The 24647-nt window shown below is 42.3% G+C and overlaps 1 protein-coding gene across 7 annotated transcripts in view; it reads right to left on the bottom strand.

Annotated features, from left to right (window-relative positions):
• Eya4 (EYA transcriptional coactivator and phosphatase 4) overlaps window positions 1-13595 on the bottom strand; it is a 250416-nt gene extending 236821 nt beyond the window's left edge. For 5 of the 7 annotated variants that reach the window (XM_006980091.4, XM_076552631.1, XM_042262208.2 and 2 more), the window contains exon 1: window positions 12954-13088. The gene's annotated coding sequence lies outside the window, so the exon portion shown is untranslated. Of the gene's footprint in view, window positions 1-12395; window positions 12664-12953 lie in introns of those variants that run through there. The other 2 variants (XM_042262206.2, XM_076552630.1) reach the window with 2 other exon arrangements.
• Window positions 13596-24647: the final 11052 nt, after the last annotated feature.

Here is a 24647-nt window from a genome sequence, read left to right as displayed (position 1 = left end):
TAATTTTCTAAGCCATATACAGGATTCATTCTTTGTGGATATCTAGCTTAGCATGTGTTCTTGCATGCATGCATTAGTCCAGCTACTCCATTGCTATCACTATTTCCACTATTGGGGGTACAGAGAATCAAAGATATGGTCTTTCTTGTCAGGGAGCTCAGAATTCCTCTAGTAGACAAACTCAAGTGCAATTAAGTCCAACACAATATGCTATTATATTAATGGCCCAAATAGAATGTCACGGTATTGTGCAGAGAAGAATTAATTCTTCCCAAGCATTAGGGAAGGCTTCCCAGAGGAGGTGATATTTGAGCTAAGCCTTGACAGATGATATATGTTTTTGTTCAGATAGGAAGCAAAGGAGAAAGAGGTAGGTGGGCTAAGGGAGTTTGGGCAATAGAGGGCAGGGGAATGAGGAGAAAAATCCCAGGGAAAGAAAAGGAAGTGACTGCTTGTATTATATCCTCCCCCCTCAAAAAAAGTTCTAAAGATCAGTAAATCTCTCCACGTTCAAACCTACAGTGCAAGAAACCAACCTGGGAAAGTAGATACAGAACTTAAATACTCTAGGGTATTTCCTGATTTATGAACCAGGGAAGTGCTCATTTGGAAAAACAGAACCTCTGGGTTTTTGGCTGTTCTCCAGTGCCTAAGCGGCTACCAGGTTTCCTGTTCAATGTCTGGCATGAAGTGCCTGGATGGGCATGAGGTTTGCTGTGTCTTCCTTGGGCTTCCTGTCAATGCATAAGGCAGAACTCTCCCTCAGAGTCCAAAAACCCCTAATTTAAGCCCTCAACTTAAATCATTCCCAACCCAACATTGGGTCCTTTAGTATCTATTTCACCTCCCTCTTGACAGGTATGTATTCACGGTCCTGATTTTCTTAGAAAGATGTTTTGGTCACATACAGTGAATTCAGTTTGCAGTTATTTTCTTCCCTAAAACTATACTTAAAAGTTATAGTTATAAGCCACAGGGGAAATCTCTCTCTCTCTCTCTCTCTCTCTCTCTCTCTCTCTCTCTCTCTCTCTCTCTCACCTTCCCTTCCTCCCACCCCTTCTCTCTTTCTCTTTGTGTGATCAAGTGATCGAGTTTCTCTATGAGCCTTCTCCATGAGTATCAATTAGTGAATAATGTGGAATCCCTAGGTCAGTCCGGTACTGTCCACGTGACGTGATTCATAGTCCCAATACAATGGAAGTAAACCCACTTAAGATAATACATAGTGTGGGGTTTCAGGAATCTTTCCAGTTACCAGTTTAGGAGGTAAAAAAAAAAAATCATCTACTGTTCAGAGCTCATAAGAATGGGGGGGGGGAGGGGTGACCCTGCATTTATAGCAGTAAAATTTCACAGTTCAAAATAATGCTCCCACTTAGCTCAGAGCGGGAGAGCCAGTCATTCCCTTTTGCACTGTGTTGGCATTACAGGTTCTGTTTTCTCCTTTTCAAATGACTCATAGAACATCTTCCCTCAACGCCTAACCAATTCAGGGGCATTGCCCGGACTGTAGCCTAGCTTTCCAGTCAATGTACATCACCTCAAATAAACTGTATGTTAAACACAAGGCCAACAGAAGTAGACAGTTAAAGCTGAGGTTTGGTACCGCCTCAGTAGAAAGTTTTTTTCACGCAATGTTCTTAGTTATTACTTTCTTCAGAGTTGTGTGATTGTTACTAAATTCAAATCTACAAACTTGTGGTGTAAACAGAACACTATGTTCAAACAATTCTTTCTGCTCAGTGTAGTGGCGCATATACCTGTAACCCCAGCATTTTTCTCCTTCTTTCTCCCTCCTTTTCTCTATCTCTCTGTCTCTCTGTGTCTTTCTCTGTCGCTGTCTATCTCTGTCTCTGTCCTGACCCCCCATAAGTATCAAACCTAGAGCCTTGTGGGTCCTAGGCAAGTACTCTACCACTGAGTTGCACCCCACCTCCATTTGAAAATTTCTCATTACAAATGAATGAATGGTTCAATGCATCAAGCACTTGGATCTTACTGTCAGCAGAATAATCCTTTGTGACACTATACACTAAGAAGGTAAAGTTTTCTTATTACTGAATATTTTTATTCATAGAAATGGATAGGTAATACGGTAATTGTCATTATTACAAAGGGAATAAAAGCTATCTGTGAAGAATAACAGTGACAATGAGAAGAAGAATTAGCAGAGGTAGTTCAAACAAATATATTTACCCCTTGAATATCCCCCCAGGAAGTCTGCCCCTGCACACACAAATACAGAAAAGGAAAATATGCTGAAGATGGTCGACCTGCCTAAGCTTATCTGTAAATCCTCTCTGTGTGAAATTCATCTATCAACACAGACCAATGAGAATTGTTTGCATTTGTGTTTAAACTCAGGAGGAAGGAATTAGGATTCTCCACACTTGACTGGGAGTAAAACAATCCTCTTAGGCAAAGCTCTGGGAGGTTTTTTTCACTATATCAAGAGATATGAAGGTCTGCATAGGCCATGTGTTCTCAACTGGGAGAAAATTTTCTACTATCCAGTACAACCAGATAATGGCTGGAGTCACTGCCATTATGCAGGCGACAGGGTCTTGGGGAATCTAGTAAGTAAATCCAGGGTACTTACTAAACATTATGCCATGCTCAAGAGAACACTCCCTTGAACAAACGCTCCAAACCCAATAATCAGAATTTGAGAAACTATGATTTAAACATATTAATGGGAGGGAGTCATGGTATGCATCCATTGTATCACGTTTCTGCAGATGCCCCATCTACGGGTCAGCTGCTGTACTTTGAAGATCAGCATTTAGCTTCACACTTTTACTTCTTTCATCTTTCTGTCCAAGGACTGAGTGGTAAATTGTAGAAATAGAGATGTTAATCATTTCCAACTCTTGCTGGTGAGATAAGAATCATAAAAATATCTAAAAATTTTTTCTTAAGTTTACATCATGTCCATGAATTATTGAAAATTTGTATCCTTGCTTACAACTAATCTATACCTCCGGGCTTCAAAAAGCAGGTGGGACAAGGATTTTAGTCATAAAATAACAGTATTATTGTACAGTGTTTTTTATAATTGTTTAGCTTAGTTAAGGAAACACATTAATTCAAGCCCAAATATAATTGTAATGTAAATATTTGATTAAAAATCACACAAGGTAAGTTGTGTAAGCTAAATTTTGAGAATGCACAGTCTCTGCACATAGAGATCTAAATACAGCCTCAGGTTTACCAAGATGACCCCAGAATGCCCAATTTCTATAATTAAGGACAGTTTGGGTTCACGATTTAAGGTTAAAGAAGGAAAACCCTTACAAGTCTGGATCATTGGGAATGTTCTGCTGAGGGGTACAACCAAAATCATACCACTCACATAAGGCGTCGTTTTTCATGGTTTACATAGATATAGCTAATTAATCCTCATTTAAAAACTCATGCAGCATGTTCTACAGCACACAAGAAAACAGTCAAAATCACACAAAGCAATGAACTTGCTTTTCTGAAGCCTTTTTTTGTCAGAACTGGAATTTGAACCCAAGCAGCCATATCCCTGGTTCCCATTATGCTTGAGATTTGGGTCCCTCACCTTTGAAACTTCTGTGAAATGCCCACATCTCCATAGATTTTTAGAATCTTTCTCTTGCCCACTAAAGCACTGAGTTGGGGCTGGAGACATGGCTCAGCGGTTAAGAACACTGACTGCTCAGCCAGAGGACCTGGTTTCAATTCCCAGCACCCACATGGCAGCTCACAACTTTAACTGTGTGTAACTACAGTCCTAGGGGAGCAGACACCCTTACACAGGCAAAACACCAAGGCCCATAAAAATAAATAAATATTTTTAAAAGCACTGAGTTACTAATACTTGGGTATTGTGCACAATCCCCCCCTCATATGCAAATACACATGTACACATATACACATATGCACACATGCACTCACACATGCATGTACACACACACACCAGAATGTAAATATGCATATATATGCACGTACACACAGTATAATAGTCTAGGCTGGTAGGCTAGCAAGCTGTCAGGAACCCGCTTGTCTGTGCCCCAAGTCTGGGCCTTGCTCTGGATTCAGGGCTCCAGTTCTACTGAGTTAATGTCCTAAGTCCCCAAAGTTGCTCATAAGTCTTCCAGCCATGCAACGGTCATGGTTTCTTCCTATCGTTACCAGTCTCATGGCAGGGATAGGTGTCCACTCTCGGCAGCATGGCTCTCACACAGAGTTTCTTTACTTATTCATTCCCAGGGAATTTTAGTACCACAGACTTATGGGTCAAACGATGGATGCACCGTGTGCTGGAGATAGGGAGACGACAAACACAGCTGAGCCCTCCAACCGGTGCTCAACGTGAGCAGGCTTTAGGCAGCAATATGTTTCCAGTCAATGTGCAAAGTGCTATGCTAAAGGTAAAAAGTGTGCGCTTCAGGAGGAAAGGAAAAGAAATACCCGACTTGGGCTCGAAAGGAGGTACTTAATACTGTGCATTTCAGATCTTGTAAAAGAGGTAGAAATGGGAGCTGCATGGGGCAAGAAAGGATACAGTGAAGGTAAGACCCCAGGCACAAAGAAACAAAGTGGGAGGGACCTAAGTGCATTTGAGAAGTGCAGCTTTCCCTGTGGCTGGAGAGAACACGTCTTGTGAGTGCTTGTTGAGAGAGGAAAATGGCAATCTGGTCAATGTTCTAAGCATGAAGGATACTGCAGGTCCTGTTGGGAATTCTGGAATCTGCTTTGTAGGCAACAGAGCGTTTTCTACAGATATTTAACTATAGGCAGGACTTGAAAATAACTATAAACCAATGTGAATATTTGAGAAATAAGAAACTCTTAAAAGACAGTGAAACTTAGTCCAGAACAGTCCAGAAGAAGCATTAAGATGTCACAATTACAGTCAGTATGACAAAGAGTCCTGTGACCAGAGCTATACAGAACAAGTGTCCATCCACTATAAATGCCTGAGGTTTAAACCTGTTGAGTTGGTTACAGTAACTAATCCACTGTGCTAAACATTTTCAGAGAAAGGTGTGAAAACAAGTATATAAGGCACAAAAAGCTCCAGCATCTTCAAAATTATATTGAGTAGCGAGGGTAAAGCTCTTCATCTCCTGTTAACTTTTGCATGTCTTCAGTAGTACCAATAATTAAAAACATTTAGAAAGCATTTTTCAGTGCCAAAAACGTTTACTCAGCTCCTATGAAGAAAGCCTTTAATAACTAAAAGCAACAATTCATGATATAAAATAGAGCTAAATTAAAATTCTTTTGATCCAGCCAAAACAGAACAAAATATTACCATCATCTCAACCCCTAATGTTCAACCCCTAATGTTCAAAAATAATCTCTCAGTATGTTTACTGAGATTTGTAGCGTGTGTGTGTGTGTGTGTGTGTGTGTGTGTGTGTGTGTGTGTGTGATGTTCTGCTGTGTGCACATCCATATGCATGTGTCAAAGGACAGCCCATCCTCGGGTGCTGTTCATCTTTCTTTTGAGTCATGATCTCTCACTGGCCTGGAGCTTGCTAAATAGTCTGGGCTGGTAGGCTAGCAAGCCTTCAGGGACTCACTTGTCTGTGCCCCAAGCACTGAGATTATATATGCATGACACCACATCACACTGTACTTTTTTTAAATGTGGATTCTGAGGATGAACTGAATTCAGTTCCTCTTCTGAGATATCCCCCCAGTCCAAGATGTACATTCTTAGTTACCTACCAGAAACACAGTTTGAGTTTACAGGCTGACTTGCAGAAGGAAATTTGAATGTGACTTACCCACATTGTGATTAAGTTTGTCTAAAATTTTCTAGGTCACACCCACACACGAAAAGACATTTGCATCCAGGTACAAAAGCTTGGGGAAAAGGATTAGCTCAAGAAGAGCACTGTAGACTCTCCAAGTCATTACTGCTTTTCAGCATACTGGGAACATTATATTAGAAATACCCAACGTCTTAATCACAGCATTTGTGTCTTTTCAAATCTTGAGGCATTAAGGAGTTCAAAGCCAGAGATGAAATGTAATGCAAAGATCACTCCTCCGGGAATATGCAGAGGTCTGCGAATCGCATATATGACCTTGTAGAGATTAGGCCTCCTTGTGTGAGGTACACCTAGTTGATTAAAGATAGAATTTCAACCTTAATGCTGTTGCTTTTGTGAGCAGAATTAAACTTAATAGTGTATGAATGTAAATTTTTATGATTTAATTGGAGTCTTTGGGGAGAAATGCCCCTTTCATTTTGCAAAGAAAGGGGGGAAAGAATAACAGAAACAGTAGCAATAGTTGACATGAAAATCAAGTCAGATGAATTTAAGCCAGTGATTGTACGTCTTCAAAAAGTCTTTAAAGAAGAACTGTACCAAGAAAGCCCGCACAGAAGTACCTAACGTTTGTGTCCTGCCTCAGCAACACAAGAAACTACACATGGAGAACATTTGCATTGGTTCCACGTTGAAGGCAGAGATCAGTGAATAGATTATTCTAGCCACAGTCACATGAACAGAGCCTTTCCTGAAGCACTACGACGGATACTCTGTGGTACTTGAGAGTCTGTTCGTTTGCTTGTTTGTTATGACATGGGGTATCCTTACATGATGTAGTCCAACCTCCAGTTTATGAGGTCAAATCTTAGTTCACATGATCCTCCTGCCTCAGCCTCTCCAGGAACTGTGACTCTAGCGGCTCACATCATCACTTTTTAATGATGATACACTATATAGATACTAGAGCAGGTACTCTGCATTGTGGTAAATAGGCTTGTCATTTTTTGCAGTTATTTTCATATGCCCAGAGATTCTTGTAGAGAATTCCAAGGGCACGGACAGTAAAAGATGAGGGTGGTGAGTAATTCTTAGGCTATGCACTCTTGAGTCACACAGAGCCCTGACATCCCTCTGGCAGGCACACTGTCAGCTTTTATTTGAATAAAAGAGGCCTGTAGCGAAATAGATAAAAACATAACAGGGAGAACAGCTGACTTCCTACAAAAATACATTAAAGTTTTAAAAGAGTTATTAATAGGTAAAAATGTTCACCTAGAGAGAAAACTTATACATGCAAAGTGTAATAACCATATAAATTTAAAGGATTTCTGAAACATGACCAGTACCCTTACAATTTCAGCCTTTCCTCTAGAAACCCAACGCACATGCTTAGACACTTTGTTCCTTACTAGCTGGCTGAACATAAAGGTGTAGATTGATGCTTAATCAGCTGTCAAGCTCGCACAACACCATCAAGAAAACTGCTGACATCAAACCTAAGGCTAAAGCTTGAAAAGCAAAGGAAAATCCTACAAGTAAATTAAATATTCCACAAAGATGGTCATGAACTCTTGACGATTGCAAAATTTCCGCCAAGCGTTTCCATAGGATCAGTATTTATTACCAACCTTTCTGATTTGGCCTATTTGGACCAAGCATTTGTTGTTACTTATGTTTCCTTACATAGGTATTTAAGGTCCTGGTGAGAATGCTCAGTGAGTAAAGACAATTGCCACCACTACTGAAGAAGACCCAAGTTCCATCTTGGAACCTAGTTGGTAGAAAGAGAGAACCAACTCCCTCAAGTTGCCTTCTAGCCTATACACAGAAACACATACACACACACACACACACACACACACACACACACACACACAATACTGGACATTTAAGTGTGTTTCAGTTCATTACATTACATTTTGTGGCCTGTCTCAAACAACATTACAAAATTAGAGGTACAATTTCAATATCCAGTACAAGTACAAGGCAGTGTACAATCAAGCTTATTTTTCCTAACATCTAGTTTCTCTTAGGTAATGAATAATGCACACCATCACACCCCTTCCTTCAAAATCCCCACACAGTCCTGGCGGGAGCCACTGCCTACCTAGCCTGATGCTTGAGAAGGAAGGGTGGTGGGTCAACTGCAAAGTTAGGATCTTGGCTCCATTCGCTGCTGTAAAACTGGATCTCAACACTTTCGCCAGTAAAATGGGATGAATATAAGCATCTACTTCATTCCTTTACAGCATCATTGAAGGGATTAAGACTAGTTAGCCCTATAAACAATGTACAACAGTGCTGCTAGCTAGCCAGTCAGAGAGGTCATGATGAGCCCCTAGGATGCTGACTTGTACTGAGAGCTATCTGGCAACCCTTAACTGATTTTATTTAAAAGCATATTTTAAGATATAAACATACTTAAGAAAATATAATCATAGCCATAAAATTTCACGACATCAACATTATACTGGTACAACGAGACTACAGTTCGAAAATACCCAAATGTGATAACAGACATTGTCTTCCAACCCAACAGAACTACTTATCGGATAGTCTTAAATGTCCTAATATGACAGTGTGATTCTTTCTGGTCCTGGTCCAAAAGGATATTGAAATAAAATAGCTTGCTACCTGTAAAAATATTTTAAATGATGAATATGTCTCGTTAAAATGTTTGATATGGAAAAGCATTTCTGATGTCTTTATCCAGTGTCTTTCCCTATCGACCACGTACTGAAATTAGAGGGCGAGAAAAAGGCCAGGCCAATACTGAAAGGTTTCAAATATCAAACTATACTATTAGGTCAGTGCTAAGATCAATTAGCACCTTTGAATGACAGAGAAGGTTATGTGAGACTTAGAGGCACCTCTTTGAAACTGTCTTAAACGTCCCTATAAATGTGAGCCTGACGGCTCAACACGGTTTCTGTTTTTAAAATTAATCAGTTTCATCTCTTTCTCTGGAAAAGAGAGAGGAGGGTATGGACAGCGGTGTGCCCAATTTTTTGCACTCCTCTAGAACAAACACATGGATAGAGCAAGAATAAAACACAGGAGTTCAGAAGAAAGTGACGCGTCACTAAGGGAATATACATTAATGTGCTGGGCCACAGCATTATTCAGTGACAGTAATGTTTACAAAGTCTTCAGACCTCTTAAAGCCAGCAAAGTGGCTTGTGACACTTTTGAATATGGGGTTCTTGTTTATTTTCTTGCACTCAAGTTCTGGCTCAATGACGCCAAGTTTGGCTCCGTGCACAATTTAATGAATATTCAATTCCTTGCACTCCAACACATCAAGCTGTGAAATGCAGCTCTGAACATGCTAACACGCTCTTGTACCTAACCCATCTGGAGGGCAAATGCCTGAAAGAGCATGTCGTTTCTGAGTTCACCAGGAAAATTCCATGAGAGGAGTCTGTACACACCGCCACTATCCATTCCGGGGTGGTGTTGATTTCCTTCACCTAGTAACCATTGTAATAAAATCCCCCAACTGTACTTCTGAATACAATTAGTTTAAGATACTCTACTGAGACACACAGTGTAAGAGTTGAGAGTGTGGAAAGGTAATGTTCATTCGAAAAAGAAACTGTCGGAGTTATATTCTCACCAAGAAGATATCTAAGCAATTGGTAAAGGTTTGCCCAACTCTTCCATGATAGGATTCCATACTTCTGATGGCACACTGTTTAGTTTGTTTCTCAAATGAGTGATCTGAAATATTTACAACCAGACAGTACCTAATTTTAGGTTTTAAGTGCTTTAACAGCTCCATGAAATATGATCAGCAGCTGCAGTACAGAACTATGGTGAATAAACTCCCTGCAAAGGGGGGCCTGTTTTTACTGAATGTTGAGTGTTCTTAAGTTTACCCAGTAGAGAAAAAAGAGAGAGAAGATAATGTAAAACCTAATAAATGCTCGCAATTTTTAAACTGCTTAGCACTTCACTGAATCTCAAAAGGGATTATCTTTCTTCTTGAATTCTGCATTAAACCTGTGGGCTTCCCCTGCATGAAAGTGAAAAAAAAAAAAAAAAACCTTTAATTTTATTATCTAAAAGTTAGAACGTGAATTTTCCAGAACCCTAACTTTCCTATCCACAGCCATAGATTTTTCTAGCATTTTACCCTTTCAAAATTTCTACAAATTTAACTCCAGTTCATCACATTTAATAAATGAAGTGCCAAGCCACATAAATATATTTTTAGACATGGCATCAGCCATGCAGAACTTACACCAGTGACTAAAAACACGAAACTGGACACTGCATTTCCCATTGCTATGTAAAATTTATTTACACCATAAATCACAATATCAATAAAAGAAAATTTAGAGATGGAGAATACGTATTATATAATATATGTTAAAATGGCAAACCACCCACCTGCAAATCCTTCTTCAAAAAGAAACTTTTCTACAAAGACAGTTTTTCATCCAGCTTTTAGAAAACACCTAAACACCTCTGTCTCTGTTTCTTAATGAGAATAAAACTGTTCTCAAATCAGTGTATTTTTACACAAGTTGCAGGGTTTTGAAGCTCTTTTATCTGAATGTGTTAGCTAATACAATACTACTTGTGAATACATAATGTAGTTTGTTTTGGAAACGAGAAGCCAAATTTGTAATGTTCAGTGAAATAAACACTAACAAAAAGGGAAGAATTGAATACATTTTCCCACTTATAACTGTGAAATCCCATTGGATGAGGTGGTCTCACAATGTGAAAGCGTGTTTCTTTTCACCTGCTTCGCAAAGGTGACTAGGCTTTTGAACACTTCCTTATTTCAGACCTTCACCCAGTGGGAGGACCATGCCTGGTCCTTAATCGTAAGAACATGAGGCTTGAAGTCAGCTCAACTATATTAAGGCCAAAGCTGCTGCTGCTGTTGAAGGTTTTGATATTTGTTTGTTTTTAGCATTCATGTACAGACATTGCCAAAAAAAAAAAAAAAAAAAGTTTTACCTTTGAGTTACCTACGACCTTTAATCAGGTGGAACAATCTATTTTTCCGGTTTGTAAGAGTGAGGACCATCTATCTATGTTGGGTCTGATGGCCACAATACTCAGATTCTGACAGTCCTTCATCGTGCGCAAAAAAAGTCTGTCTCGTGTTGCTATTGCTTTTTTATTTCTTGGGATAACATTATTTTTTTAAAGTACAAAATGTCTTTGAATGCAAACCTCTTAAAATGCACCACAAAAACGCATCAAATTATTTTGTTTTTAGAATTATCTCCTTTCTGATTCCCCTAGTTTTTGTTTCTCGGGTAAAGCTCGAATACCTATATACATATATGTATATTTTTTTTCTTTAAAAGGTAAACAAAAAAGTAGGCACCGTTTCTGTTTAAACACCAAACTTTACTGGGGAGTTGTATCAAATACAAGTCTTGTTCTGGAGAAGTCTTAAAAAATAAAAGTGAGAATGAAATAAAATAAAAAGAGGAAAAACTCAACCAACAAAAAGTTATGGTCCACTTTGGACGCTGTCAGTCACTCACGGGTAAATGAAACTTCAGAAGTTGTTGATGGGAACCCGTGGTTGCTAAATGCTCCTAAAGACTCCCACCTAAGTCCCCCAGGAGCCCGCGCTGAAACTGACAAACGCCCAAAGGTGCAAAAAGGCCGCCGCTAAAAGAAGAGCAACAAAATGCCATATTCCAGAAGATGTATTTCGCTCCAACAATTACGTTGATCCCAGAGTGCCGAGCCAAAGGGGGTAAGGGAGAAAGAAAACTGTTAAGTATGGGCTCTTAATGTGAAACCCAACCTGTTGGATCTCTTTAGGTATCAGATTTTGGAAGTGTCTGTAATGACAGCCAGGAAAGCAAATTAATGGCCAAGGGCCCACTGGGTTTGAACACGAGACTCCAGTTACCTCCTCACAGATCAAGTACACAACACACACGCACACGGGGGTGCTCCACGTGGAACTGCGCAGAAACCAAAACACACACTCTCCGGGAGCTAGCGGCCACCTAGGTTGTCCAGGCGCGGGGATGCACACCTTCCCCGTGGCCCTCGGGTTCATGAGAATTCCAGAATGACTCCAGCGCTGTCCGTAGTGAAGGAGAAGAAGGCCACACCGATCCCACCCAAATCGCAAACCCAGTTAGCCTCCCCGGAAGCTGGAAGATGGGTGCCTGTGAACCCAGGCGCTATCACTCCAAACAAGGGGAGGGTGAAAAAAAAAATCAAACTGCACTCCCTTAGTTTCGCTACCGCTCAGCCACGGGACTCGGTCAAAAACTCCCCAATCTCTCTTAGAGTGGTTCTGAATCTTGAATACAAAGAAAAGGGAGGAAAAATAAGTGCTATTAGAAAAATAAAATGAATAGTTTGGGTTGCTGAGTGGTGCGAAATGAACCGGGCTCACACGGTCTGCCTCCGAGTCCCATTTCACCATGGCCTCCCCAGACCCAGCGGCTCAGAGAGAAAACCTGCTCTCCCCAACACGGTCCTCTCCTTTGGAGCAGTTAGAATCGCTCCATGGCATCCGTTCCCGGAGCCAATGAAAGCTACTCCTCCGACCAGGCGCCTCTGATTTCACGGACCCTGGCACACTACAGGAGACACTCGTCCACGCCACATAGAAACTATTAAAGTACCCGCTGTTTAGACGGCGACCTGTACCTGGAGATCGGAGCTCTCGGCCCCTGAGTACACGCGCGCTGTGCTTCACACACACCCAGGAGTCCTCGGCCCTCCAGGGGACACTGCGGTAGCACCCTGGCTCCGTGTAGCTGGTCATCACAAAGTACTAAATGTCACCGAGTGGGAGTGGGGAGAAATTGGTGCAGGCGCCCCGGAGACTCGGGGGCGGGGTGCCGTCAGGTAGGATCTGCACCCTGGACGAGGCAATACCCATCAGGGTCCCGCGCCCGCTTCACAGCTGCCCAGCGGCGAACAAGAAGGATTACTGGGGGACCTTAGGGTGGTTGAGGGTCCTTCTAGGCAAAGCGCACCTCTGAGGTCCTAGGGGCCCTGGCCGTGGGACACAGGTCTTGGGTCACCCGGGCGGGGAGAAGCCCAAGGCTCACACACTCTACCGGCGCGCGTCTTCCATCCCCGCAACCCTCCACAGCACTACCAAGTCGCTCGCACTTTCTAGGGGGACAATTTGGGGATCCTCCAAATCCGGAACCCCTCAGGCTCCAGGAACCGGGTTGGATGAAGAGAGAGGGTACTCACCTCTGGCGGCCTGGACCGCCTCGGGCTCCTGAAGTTCAATTGTCTGTCCCCAGCCCCTAATCCGCGGGTCGGATCCGGGTCTTTACTCTCGTTCCTTCCAGTGTCTAAGTTTTCCCTTCGCGCTGTGTCTCTGGTGAAAACAGGACATCCCTTTCGGCCACCCCCAACAAATAAGCTTACACAAGTGGGGGAGAAACAGGGCGGGGTGGGGGGAGCCGGCTGCAAGGGGGGGTGGGGGGGAGGAGGAGGAGGAGGAAAGGAGAGGAGAGGAGCCAAAAGTCCCGGCGGCGGGCGAGCGGCGAGGAAGGCAGAAGAAAAGAGAAAGCGCGCGCGCCCCGGCGTCCCTCCGCAGGTCCCCGCAGCCGGGTCCCCTCTCTAGGGCAGCAGCGGCCGGGCGACGATCGGGTGGAAGTTTTGCGCGCAAGCCGGGAGCCAGGCGGAGCGTGCGCCGCGCCGCGGGCAGCTTCTCACTTGCGCGCGGAGCTGGAGCCTTAGAGGCGGGGGCACGTCGCCGCCGCCGGCGACTTGGGGCTAGGGTGGCCGCTGGGGGCCCTGCGGCAGGCCGCCGGAAGGGCAGAGGACCGTGGCGAACGCAGAAGCCCTTCCTTTTTATTCGATCTCGGGAAAGTGCCTGTTGTCATCGTATTTTTTTTTTTTGCGGTCTCGCGTGGGGAGCGCCGAGGCTCCCGGGCCTTGCGCGTCTCGGGTGGCGCCGCGGTAATCTCCGCGCCCTCTGCGCCGCCCCACCCCGCCCCCACCCCGCCTGGCTCCGGCCCGCCGCGGCCTCTGGACAGAAGGGGACCGGCCAGCCGCTGCGCTCCCCAGTCCCCCACCTGCTTCCAGGCTGCAGTCTCCTCCTGACTTAGCTATAGCTCTGTCTGGCCACCCTGTCCCCCGGGGCCGGCCACCGGCCCTCAGTCGAACTCCTTGCCACTTACCCCAAGACAGGAGGCAAAAGGGACTCTGCCCACTTGCAACAAAGTTAAAATGCCAACCTACACCAGGCCCGGGAGGGAGCTTTCTCTGGGCTGAGGAAATCACTTTTTCGAGGAAGATGTAAGGGATCAAGGAGTTAACAGTGCGCAGATAGGCGGGACTGGAAAGTGCCTAGGCCCCTTCCAAAGCTGGGTGCAGCTACAAGCATCCCTCTGGGCGCCCAAAGGTCGGACAGCAAGGACTTAACTTCCAAGGGCCAGTCAGGGCACATTGCTGAAATGATGTTTCCAGCCTATGCCTCCTCCTGTATATATGCTTTCTGTACCTACATAGGATTTCATTCCACACAGCTACATCTAACTATCACATTCTTGGACTAAAGCAAAGAAAACCCCCAAATTTCACCCTCCGTATAATAACACCTTTTCCTAACATCCATTGTCTATTTTAGCAGAATCTGCCCTCCGACTTTGACCATGTGTATTGATTCATCCTGAATTTATTGTCAGTCACTGTACTGGCCACTTAGGGCTCACGTGTGTTCACTTGATTAATTTTCCCAAGAACTATTAAGCCCTTATAAAAGATAACCAGAGCCCAAAGAAATCAAAATAACTCCCCCCCAAAACAAACCAAGTGGTCTGTAGCCACAAAGCTCATGATTCAAGAGCAAATCTCTATCCTGCCTTAGATATGGCCATAGAGATGAGAATTTAGTCCCCTTGGAAGAAATTTAGTTTTAATACTTTTGTCAACTAAATTATATTCTGAAAGTTTTTTTCAGAAACAGATTTCATCCTTGACTTGAGCTTGGTTTTGTATTACTAACAGGAGCCTTGTCAGAGTTCAAAAGGAAAACTCATTCTGAATACTTGTGTTTAATGAGTGGGGCATTGTCTACAATGATTAAGAGGAAATGGGAGAGATGTAGCTTTCAATTTAAGCTGATAAAGGTCCTTCTTTCCCTCGCGTTGCTTATTGGCTGTTCCTCCCACAGATCAGTTTCAGGAGGCTTGAGCACTGACAGGCATACTTCCCAGTTTTCTGGGTCTCTGACTAGAAAGGGTTCTGGTGCTGGTGTGGAGGCCTTGGGAGCACTATCCAGAGCCCATTCCTGGTTTAAAGAGAGTCACCAGTCCGTGTACATTTACAGGACCACAGCACCAAACAAACCATTCATTTTATTGTCCCCAGTGTGTACCTCCAAGGGTTTTGTTGTTGTTGTTGTTTGCGGGGGGGGGGGGGGGGGGGGGGGGGGGGGGGGGGGGCTTGCTTTTAAGTGCCAGAGGTGATGTTCAAACCAGTCTCTAAATGTCACCATCTTACTTTTAGCCTCTGTGATTCTTTCAGTAGCTGTGCTTGTCAGGAGAGTGGTCATTCTTTATCATAGGGCGTGCATGTGTCAGCCCAAGGAAGAAACTACCATAGTGAGTACATCAGTGTTAGAGTCCCCCATGACTACAGCAAATGTTGTGTAAGAGTTAAGGAGAGTACTCTGTTTAGTCTTCTCCTCAGAAGCCACAAAGGCTCCATTTCTTTTTGGTATTGGTTTTATCTCTTCTGTGTGTTGGTTTTATCTCTTTAAGAGATGGGACTGTTGATCATTAAAATCGGATGGCTTAATCAATCATTGATTTATTAAATTCATTTTAAAATTAACTAATTTAATTTTTAAAAAAATTAAAAAGGCTGTGTGCTTCCTTGCTCCCTTCTAAACTAATCTTTTCAGCTTACTGACCTTGAGGTCAAGGTTACTTTGTTTCCTCATGACTTCTTACACATTTCCTCCTAATATATTTCAGAAGTCATTCCTCTGAAACCTCAGAATTATTTGAAAATATTAATTATTCAGCTTCTTACTTGACTGTCCAATAATAGCACTTAACTATGTGTGTATTGCAGAGATGCCGTCTAGGAGTCAAATAAGGTGTCCTCTGTTCAGTCTGCATTTGAGAGGGGTTGATCAGGAATCCTAAGTTTGCCTAGGCAAACAATGTGTATGCCATTTGTTCAAACAAAGCCTTTTCTGGCATCTGTTAAACAACTTTTATAACTATTGACATATCACCTGCAATGAGGTGGTAGGTGTATATTTAAACATAATGTGATTGTAGGTATATGTTTATCATTTTAAATCTACCTTTAATTGAAAAGTTTACTTGAAAAGGAAATCTTTTATTGTCACCGTAAATAAAAATCAAAGATTAGAAGACAACCTATAAACGAGTTCAAATTGTGGAAATAGCAGCTTTTTCCTACACCATTTAGAAATATCTCACAGTGGTTAAAGAAACAATGGTTTAAAGCATTATATTCCAGGTGCTCCCAACACCAGGTTTCCCAAAATATATATATTTTAAAAGCGTTTTCTTTCTACCACTGGAGAGAAATATTGAGGGAGGTCTAGTTAATTTCAGAATTTCTTTTTTTTATTTTCAAATTTAATTTGTTTATTATGTATATATGTGTGTGAGAGTGAGTGGGTCAATGCAAGCATGTGGAGAGAAAAGGAAAACTTGCAGTTGTCCACCCAGTCAGACCCTGGGATTGAACTCAGATCTTTAGGCTTAGCAGTAAGCACATATACCCGCTGAGCCTATTCGCCAGCCTTACAAGTTACTCTAGATATTATTCCTTAGTCCATTATTGATCTTCTTTCCTAAATTATATTTGAGGTCTCTAAAGTTGAAGGGTCTTTTTAAAACTGGAATCTTTCAGAGGTTTTATTGCTATTTTACTCGGGGAGGGGGATACAGTTTGTAAATGCATCGTTAAAATGCAAGGTTCTCCTAAAAGATCGGACCAGTTACTACTTAGTTACTTGTCCTGTTTTCCTTTCTTCCACTTTCTCTCTTCATCTGAGGTCTGGGAGCACCATGACACCAGGACTGACTGACCCAGCATGTCAGTCCAACCAAGTCCTAGAAGGAAGGAGACAGGCCGGAAGAGCAGAAGATGGGAAACACCCAAAGAACCTGAAAGAAAACACAGGGGAATCCAAATATCAGACACCTGCTGCTGAATTCAGGAAGATTTCCAAAAAACACGAGCAAGTCCTCCAGAGCAGTAGAACATGTTCAGCAAAAGATACCGGGGGAGGGGGCTAGAAAAAACAGTGGGAACGTAAGATTCCCTTGCAAGCTGTTCCTTGCACTCTGCGCCTTGGGGTTGGACACAGCCACGCTTAGCTTTTGGTGTTTATTTTTCAGTTGTGTACGCCACTCGTTTTGGCATGCAGTCTTGTATAAGTCAAATTTAGACAAACAAAACACTCCCGGAGTGCAAAAGCCCAAACACAATTTTTATCTTAATTTCATTGGAAAGCAACCTTAAGAGGAAAATAATACCATCATTTTAGTAAGAACAGATTTGTAGGCTCAAAAGTAAAACAACACACTACATCCCACCACAGCTCCCCCAAAGAAAAGAAAACAGAGGGTTGGATATTTGGAGAAATAATTCCACAGCAAACCTCTAGAGCACCCTGGTAGTGTACCTCTGAACTCCAGCTGGAAGCACACCCAGGTCTTGAAAACTACAGTCATTCAATTGTTTCTCCTTAGCTCCTAAGCCAAATCCTTTGAGCTTTGAAAGAATGAAGGTTTGAAGGCCAGCCTCAATAGGAACAAGGTTGACCACTGTCTACCAGGGACAGACTACGAGAACAAGTGAGGAGAAACGGGACTCTGAAGTTCCGAGTCACCCGCTGCTGGCTGTCTAAAAATCAACAAATAAACACTCTGCATAACAGACTTTAAGGTTTCTACCAGTTCATTACATTAAAGAAATGAGATGGGCGGGGCCACACTCTCCTGGGTTCTCTTGAAACCTTCTCCTTCCTGGCAGCTTCTAATGAGAAGGGATTTCTGGAAGAGAGAACTTCAATATATTTACTTTTCAATTCTCTTTTGAATTCCTTTCTTAAGTTAAATCCGTTTAGGATCACAATATACAGTCCTGCTCCAGCTTCCATGTTTACAGCCAGCCTTCATGTTTATAAACAGACAGTGTGCCCACTTTCAGTCATCTGTTAACCATGTTAAACCAACAGCAGGCTTTTGAAATCCTATTGCAGTCCAGCCTCCTCAAACCCCTAAGCATTCCTATGGTTTGTCTCTGCCCCGTTTCCAATTTCCTAGGTGGTCCTTCTTTTTGCAGGTACCCTATGCCGTAGCCTAGGTGTGACCTCATTAGCCACCTTGAAGGAACCCTGCTTTTCTTTCTTCTGTGGCACTGTGTTGTGGCACTGTGTCTGGGTTTACTTTAGATACCCATGCATTGATGCTCCTTTTAACTTATAACACACAGAGAATTGGTTTCTCTGTTTTCACATTGCACAGTGTTTTTCTTGGCAGGTTGTTCCAACCCTCCTTGCTCTATTCTTTCAAAGACATATATGTAAATAAGAATAGTCAAAATATGAACAATGGCACTTTGCTGTCCTTTTGATTTCATAGGTTCATAATCGCCTATATTTCAAAGTAAGAAACATCTAATTAAACAATTCCTCCTCCTTTCCCTCTCCCTCTCCCTCTCCCTCTCCCTCTCCCTCTCCCTCTCCCTCTCCCTCTCCCTCTCCCTCTCCCTCTCCCTCTCCCTCTCCCTCTCCCTCTCCCTCTCCCTCTCCCTCTCCCTCTCCCTCTCCCTCTCCCTCTCCCTCTCCCTCTCCCTCTCCCTCTCCCTCTCCCTCTCCCTCTCCCTCTCCCTCTCCCTCTCCCTCTCCCTCTCCCTCTCCCTCTCCCTCTCCCTCTCCTTCTTCTTCTTCTTCTTCTTCTTCTTCTTCTTCTTCTTCTTCTTCTTCTTCTTCTTCTTCTTCTTCTTCTTCTTCTTCTTTTTCTTCTTCTTCTTCTTCTTCTTCTTCTTCTTCTTCTTCTTCTTCTTCTTCTTCTTCTTCTTCTTCTTCTTCTTCTTCTTCTTCTTCTTCTTTAAAGCAAGGTCTAATGTAGCCCAGGCTGGTCTTTGACTTCTGAAGCTGCCTTCACTTTCCACATGCTAAAATTAATAATATGCACCATTGTACCTTACTACTTACTGTCTTTTCTATTCAACTCTTTTTAAAAATCTTTCCTTTATCTACACATGAAGAGTATCCCATGATTATTCCTAAAAGCCTCTAAATATACGCTCCAATGGTTAGTGGAAGAGTAATTCTGTTGTGGGATATTTGTACACTGCGTGAAAATGTATTTCTGTGATTGGTGTAATAAAAAGATGAATAGCCAATGGCTAGAGAGTAGACAGTTAGATGGGCAGAGAGAGGAACTCTGGGAAGAAGAGAGGCAGGGAATGCCAGCAAAACATGGAGCAAGTCAGACGGACAGAATGAAGGAGGGGTAAAAACGTCATGTGGCAGAACATATATTAATATAAATGGGTCAAAATATAAGAGCTAGTTGGGAATAAGCCTAAACTAAAGGCCAAGCTTTCATAGTTAACAATTAGTCTTCACATCATTATTGGGGTGCTGGTGGTCCCGGCAAGAAAGACCTACTACATTTGGTGCCCAACTGTAAAATTGATTTTAACAATATTTAAAATAATGCATTGATGACTCCAGTATCCACATATCACATATCCAAAAAACTAAGGTTTGGAACACTGTTAATTTTAATTATATAATAATAAAGAACACTTTAAAATGAAACTGTATATCAATATCACAACACAATATCATTAACAACTGTAACAAAAGTTTTACAATGCTCCTTCCACTATATTTAATGGCAAAAACCATATAAATAACTTCTTTGTTCAACGTTTTTCATTTTTAAATATACATTCTCAGTACTTTCCCCAACTAACTTTTAAATGACTTCACATGTTCTCCTCAAACTTTATTCCACCACAACCTTCTAAAAAGAAGGTGGGTGGCATGCAGGGAGGAAGAGAGGAGGGAGAGAGGAAGAAAGGAAGAAAGAAGAAGGGGTCAGGATGGAGGGTGAAAGGCAGGGAGGGAAGAAAGGAAAGAAAAAAGAAAACTGAGCACCTGGGACATCTAGTTCCCATTCTCCTTCGCCCTGGAAATGCGCGCTTCGGTCTGGAAGGATCATCAACAACACACTGTCCTCTTCTTCGTCTTTATCATCCTTGATGACCAATCTCTTAAGAGCTGTGCGTTTTCCCTTTCTGTAAATGCAGCTTGGCTCTTCTCTCCATTACAAATTCCCTGTGGGTCTAAAAGCCTCTTTACAGCAGCTCCAGTGTCCTTCTTAAACCTTGTCCAGTATATGACCAGATTACAGGAGGAGAGCAAAGGATACCGAATCTCAAGAAACCTCATCTTGGGTGTTTAATTGGTTTGGGCATTGCCAGCGATGATACAGCCCTCTAGGTAATTTGATATGTCCAAGCACCTTCTCCTTTTTGCATTCCACTTGAAAAAACAAACAAACAAACCAGCTACTCTGCATTATCAGAAATAAAGTGTTCTGTACATGTCCTACAAGTCAGAATGCACGTTGAGCAATTCTACCTCCACGAGGTAACTTTGCAAAGCCACTTAGGTGTCCTCTGAAACAGTGCCGAGATTCGATTGCACAGCTTGGTGGGGATAACCCCCTGACATGAGAAACCACACATCTGCAGGACAGGGAGGGTGAGGTTAGACAAAGGTGGGCATGAATAGCTCCGATTGGCGGTTTCTTGTTGCTTTGCCTGTTCTGGTAGTGTCTCTCACAACAGCGCTGAGAACAGGCGATTCCTGGATGGAGCTCAATGAACTATCAACTGCAAAGTCCCTGTTAACGTGACATGTTCTGAAGATAAAGTGGGTCCTACTGACCCAGTCTGAAATGAGAAGCCAATTCCAAGGTGCTGCATTTCAAGATGCAATAAGATTCGGTGGTGTATGAAAAACACCTGGTAGTCTCTGAAGTGCTATGTTCTCCAGTGAGGTGAGGCCTGGGGAGGTTTGTGCTCAGTTCCTTCTCATCTGAAAATGTGAATGGGTATGGCAGTCTTTTCATGGACCCCAAAATCAGCATAGTTTAAAAATAAGAGTAGGTCTTGTGTCTCCATGTGGGTCAATGAAGCTGTTTTAGTCATAAAATTATTATTAATAAATGAATTAGATAAATTACCCATTGACATTTAATAAATAACATTTCCCCAATTTTGTCTTAATGGTAAAATAAAAATACTCATAAAACAACAAAAGCCACCTAAAACACTGGTCCAAAGGAACCTAAGAGGCCGGTGGCCTTGCCTAGGTTACATCCTAAGTTTTAGGATATCAAATTCCTAAAATTCTCTTCTGACAATTCTTGTTGTCAGTCCTTCTAGTCAAGGGCTGTTCTTTGGTGAGAGGTCCTGTTGATGACAGGCTTCTGTGTGAACTTTTCCCTTGCTTCTCTCTGGAGTGTGTGCTCTGACCTCACCCAACTCCACCTTTCTGGCCAGTCTCTCTGAATCCCTTCCTTAAACCTCTCTGCGGACTATTGTACTATATTATTCCAGCACTCTGATTTGAAATGAGGGGTTTACAGAAAGGAACCAGGCACAGACAGGTCTGGGACTCCAGAAACTTTCATCATATACTAGAAAACGGGTTTCTCAGCACTAGCTGTTGCTGGAGGAAGTGATGAACTTGACAAGCATTTAAAGCAGGGGGAGTTGACCTAGCCGAGGCAAAGAAGTAGGCAACATTGGACTTGCTTCCGATCATGAAGGGTACCAATGCCTAGTGAAGAGATGGATAGAAATAGATGCCGTTTCCTTCCTTCCTCCCAGGGTCACACATCCCTCTCCCCACATATGGTTATAAGTTGTTGGACACTGTGCCTTCCCAACCATGCCTGGGTCAAAATGACACTTTTATTTGTTGGACCTTTCCATCCAAACAGATGCCCGGTTTTGTAGTCCTCTTTTCTCTAGTAAACGTTGCTTTATCCCTTTCTTTGTGTTGTAATTGAATGGTAACTCGATGATAAAGGATAAATCTGTCTCTCATGTGCCCTCACAGACAATTTAAATGGCTACACAGCTGCTTCTTCCCAGTTTTCCTATCAGATTGCTTATTTTGACATCCAGTTTTGTTGATGCCACACCTTGGCTCGTGGAAGGGGAAGGCTTTTGTTCATATTCCAGAGTCTCCGCTCCCTAGTGCCCCTTCCCTTCCCCTGTCTGTGGGTGATCTTTGGTCTTTCTTGCAAGTGTTTCCCATAGTTCTATGTGCTGTAGGTAGTTCTGCGTTGCTGTCCAACTACTGTGATGATCAGCGACAGCACATCGAGGACAAGTGTTGAAGTCTCTCTTGAGCTTAACTCCTAATCTTGTACATAGTGGGAAATCCATAAAATGTGTTAGTAAAGTGATCGCAGCTCTTTAATTAGTACCCCAAGTTCATATTGTCTGGTGCTTTTCATATGGCCTGTGCATCTTTGAAACATATTTGCATATTAATGAGACTGTCAGCAAAAAGAGAGAAAGAGAGGTGGAGGAATGGAGGGAGAGAGCAGAAGAGGAAAGAGGCAAGAGGAGAGGAGGGGGAGAAGGGAAAGGAGGAGAGGGGGGAGGGAAGGAAAGGGGAGGGAAGGGAAGGGGAGGGGAAAGAGGAAAGGATAGAAGCCTCATACTAAGAATAGTCTAGTGAAAGGAACTACCATATATACTTTATAAGCTGAGTATACCGAATCACACAGTGTGGTTTTTGTGGGCTAGTCTTAACATCATCAGAATTATGAGCTACTTCTCTCTTGAAGGCGCTGAAAATCAGATAACAACTCGAGTTTCTTATTTTGACTTACAGATAGAGTGCCTATGTTGGAAGGAAGCATATTGGACATCTGCTTCCAGAAATGGCATATATAGGCTGCTGTGATGTTTTCCCCTACCCTTATCTCTGCACTATCAAGACCCCTTCTTCTCCCACCCCCTATTTTGTTATCTAGTCACATTTTCCCCCATGTAAGCTTCCCATAAATAAATAGCTTTTCAAAGTATTCACACTCTTTTGAATGATTATGTAACAAAAATGAGGGCAAAGTTCACCCAAGTAAATTTAGGACAAGGATTGTAAGAACCATGTCAAGTATCTTCAGATAGATGTTTGGTTTTTATAAAGTAGTTCTTTCTGCTTCTTCTCTAATTTGTTTATTTTATATTTGTCAGAAATCTTCAAAAGGATTCCAGGTAATTGATTTCTTTTCTTCACTGAATAATACTAAATAGCAGTGCTTATAAACCTGTAGAGACCTTTGGCTGTAATTAAGTTCAATTTTTTCTTTTTTCTAGATACGAAAGTTCAGCTGCAGAGAGGTGATTCCTCATTAGTAGTGGAGGAAGTAGAAGCAGGATACAGGTCTCTCAACTCATCCCACAGGGTATGAAGTCACTGAGGTATAATATGCATAGTGCTTGGGAACAACAAGTCTTTAACAGGAACACTCAGAAAGCTTTCTTTCTTTTTTTTTTTTTTTTTTTTACAAAAATGTGTAACTAATTAGAAGTAGTGTATAAACTGGCCAAGATGTTCCAACAACATATAAAAACACAGTGGGCTGAAAAATGCCTATAATCTCAGCCATCCCTGAGGTAGAGACAAGAAGATAAGATGTTCAAGGTCACCCTCAGCGACATATAGAATTTGAGGCCATGCTGAGTTATATTATACCCTATTTCAATAATAAATATGTAAATATTCAGTGATGTTTGATAACATGACTTCCTTGCCAGTATTAGATAGCTTTTCTCAAATCAGAGCTAAGAAATTTTGAAAAATAATCGCTGTAATTCACTGAACTGGGAATTAAGAATGTGGTCAGAACGGCACCCAAGCTCTGGCTATAGCTTTTTGGTAGTCACTACAACTGAGAGGGCTTTGTTTCTATTTTTAGTATCACACAAAACATTTGCTGTCTTTTCATGGTAAGAATTCATAACCCACGACACACAATTTTTAAAGTAGCCACTTGTACACTAAAATTTAAGCTACTGCTAAATAAATCACCCAATGTAAAGCTAATTTGAAGCAACTATGTATTTTGTGTGTTAGCCCTCAGATAAATAGGTAAAGTTAAGCGTAGTTCTCTGCTCCTAACGAACAAGCATCACAGTTCATCCAGGCTTCCGCTCATTTCATAAAAGAAACTCACAACAAGACTGTTCATCTATTTAATCCAATCTGAAAACTGTATCAATGAGAGTTGGCTTTTGAACCAGACAAAAACTTCCTTATTTTTTTTATTTCATTTCAACATTAAACTGCGGGGTTTGATTCTGTTTTTATTGTACAATTGTAATTTGCTGCTTTAATCATACTGTGTCTTTCTGCAGATAACAGTGAATATCCTGAGTTTTGTGACTACAGCTTCTCTTGGAAGACAGCTTTGGTAACACATGTCAGCTGAGGCCCCATTCTGCCTCAGCAACTTTTTAATTTTAAATGTTATTGGTTCTTTAAGAATCGCATACAGTGTATTTTGATATATTCACCCCTCCCCCATGTCTTCCTACATTCCCCCTCCCTTCTTTATCCACTCAGTGCTGTGCCTCTTTCTTTTCCTTTTTCCATCAAGACCACTTTGTGACACCCAACCCTTCTTGGATGTGTGGCCTTCCACCAGAATGCAGTCCGTTTGCCAGGGCTGCACTGTTAGAGGAAACTGAGTCTCTCTCTCTCCCAGCAGCTGACAAAACAGCTCATAGCAGCTAAGGGTGGGATTCAGTGCCCAGCTCTTCTCCATGAGGGGTGCGATTTGGTCTGGCTTGTGCTTGCACAGGTCTTGTGCAACTTGGCACAACTATGTGAGTTCATATGTG

This window comes from Peromyscus maniculatus, chromosome 16 (genome assembly GCF_049852395.1).
Source record: "Peromyscus maniculatus bairdii isolate BWxNUB_F1_BW_parent chromosome 16, HU_Pman_BW_mat_3.1, whole genome shotgun sequence".
NCBI classification, from domain to species: domain Eukaryota; kingdom Metazoa; phylum Chordata; class Mammalia; order Rodentia; family Cricetidae; genus Peromyscus; species Peromyscus maniculatus.
This window is presented reverse-complemented; position numbering and strand designations above follow the sequence as displayed.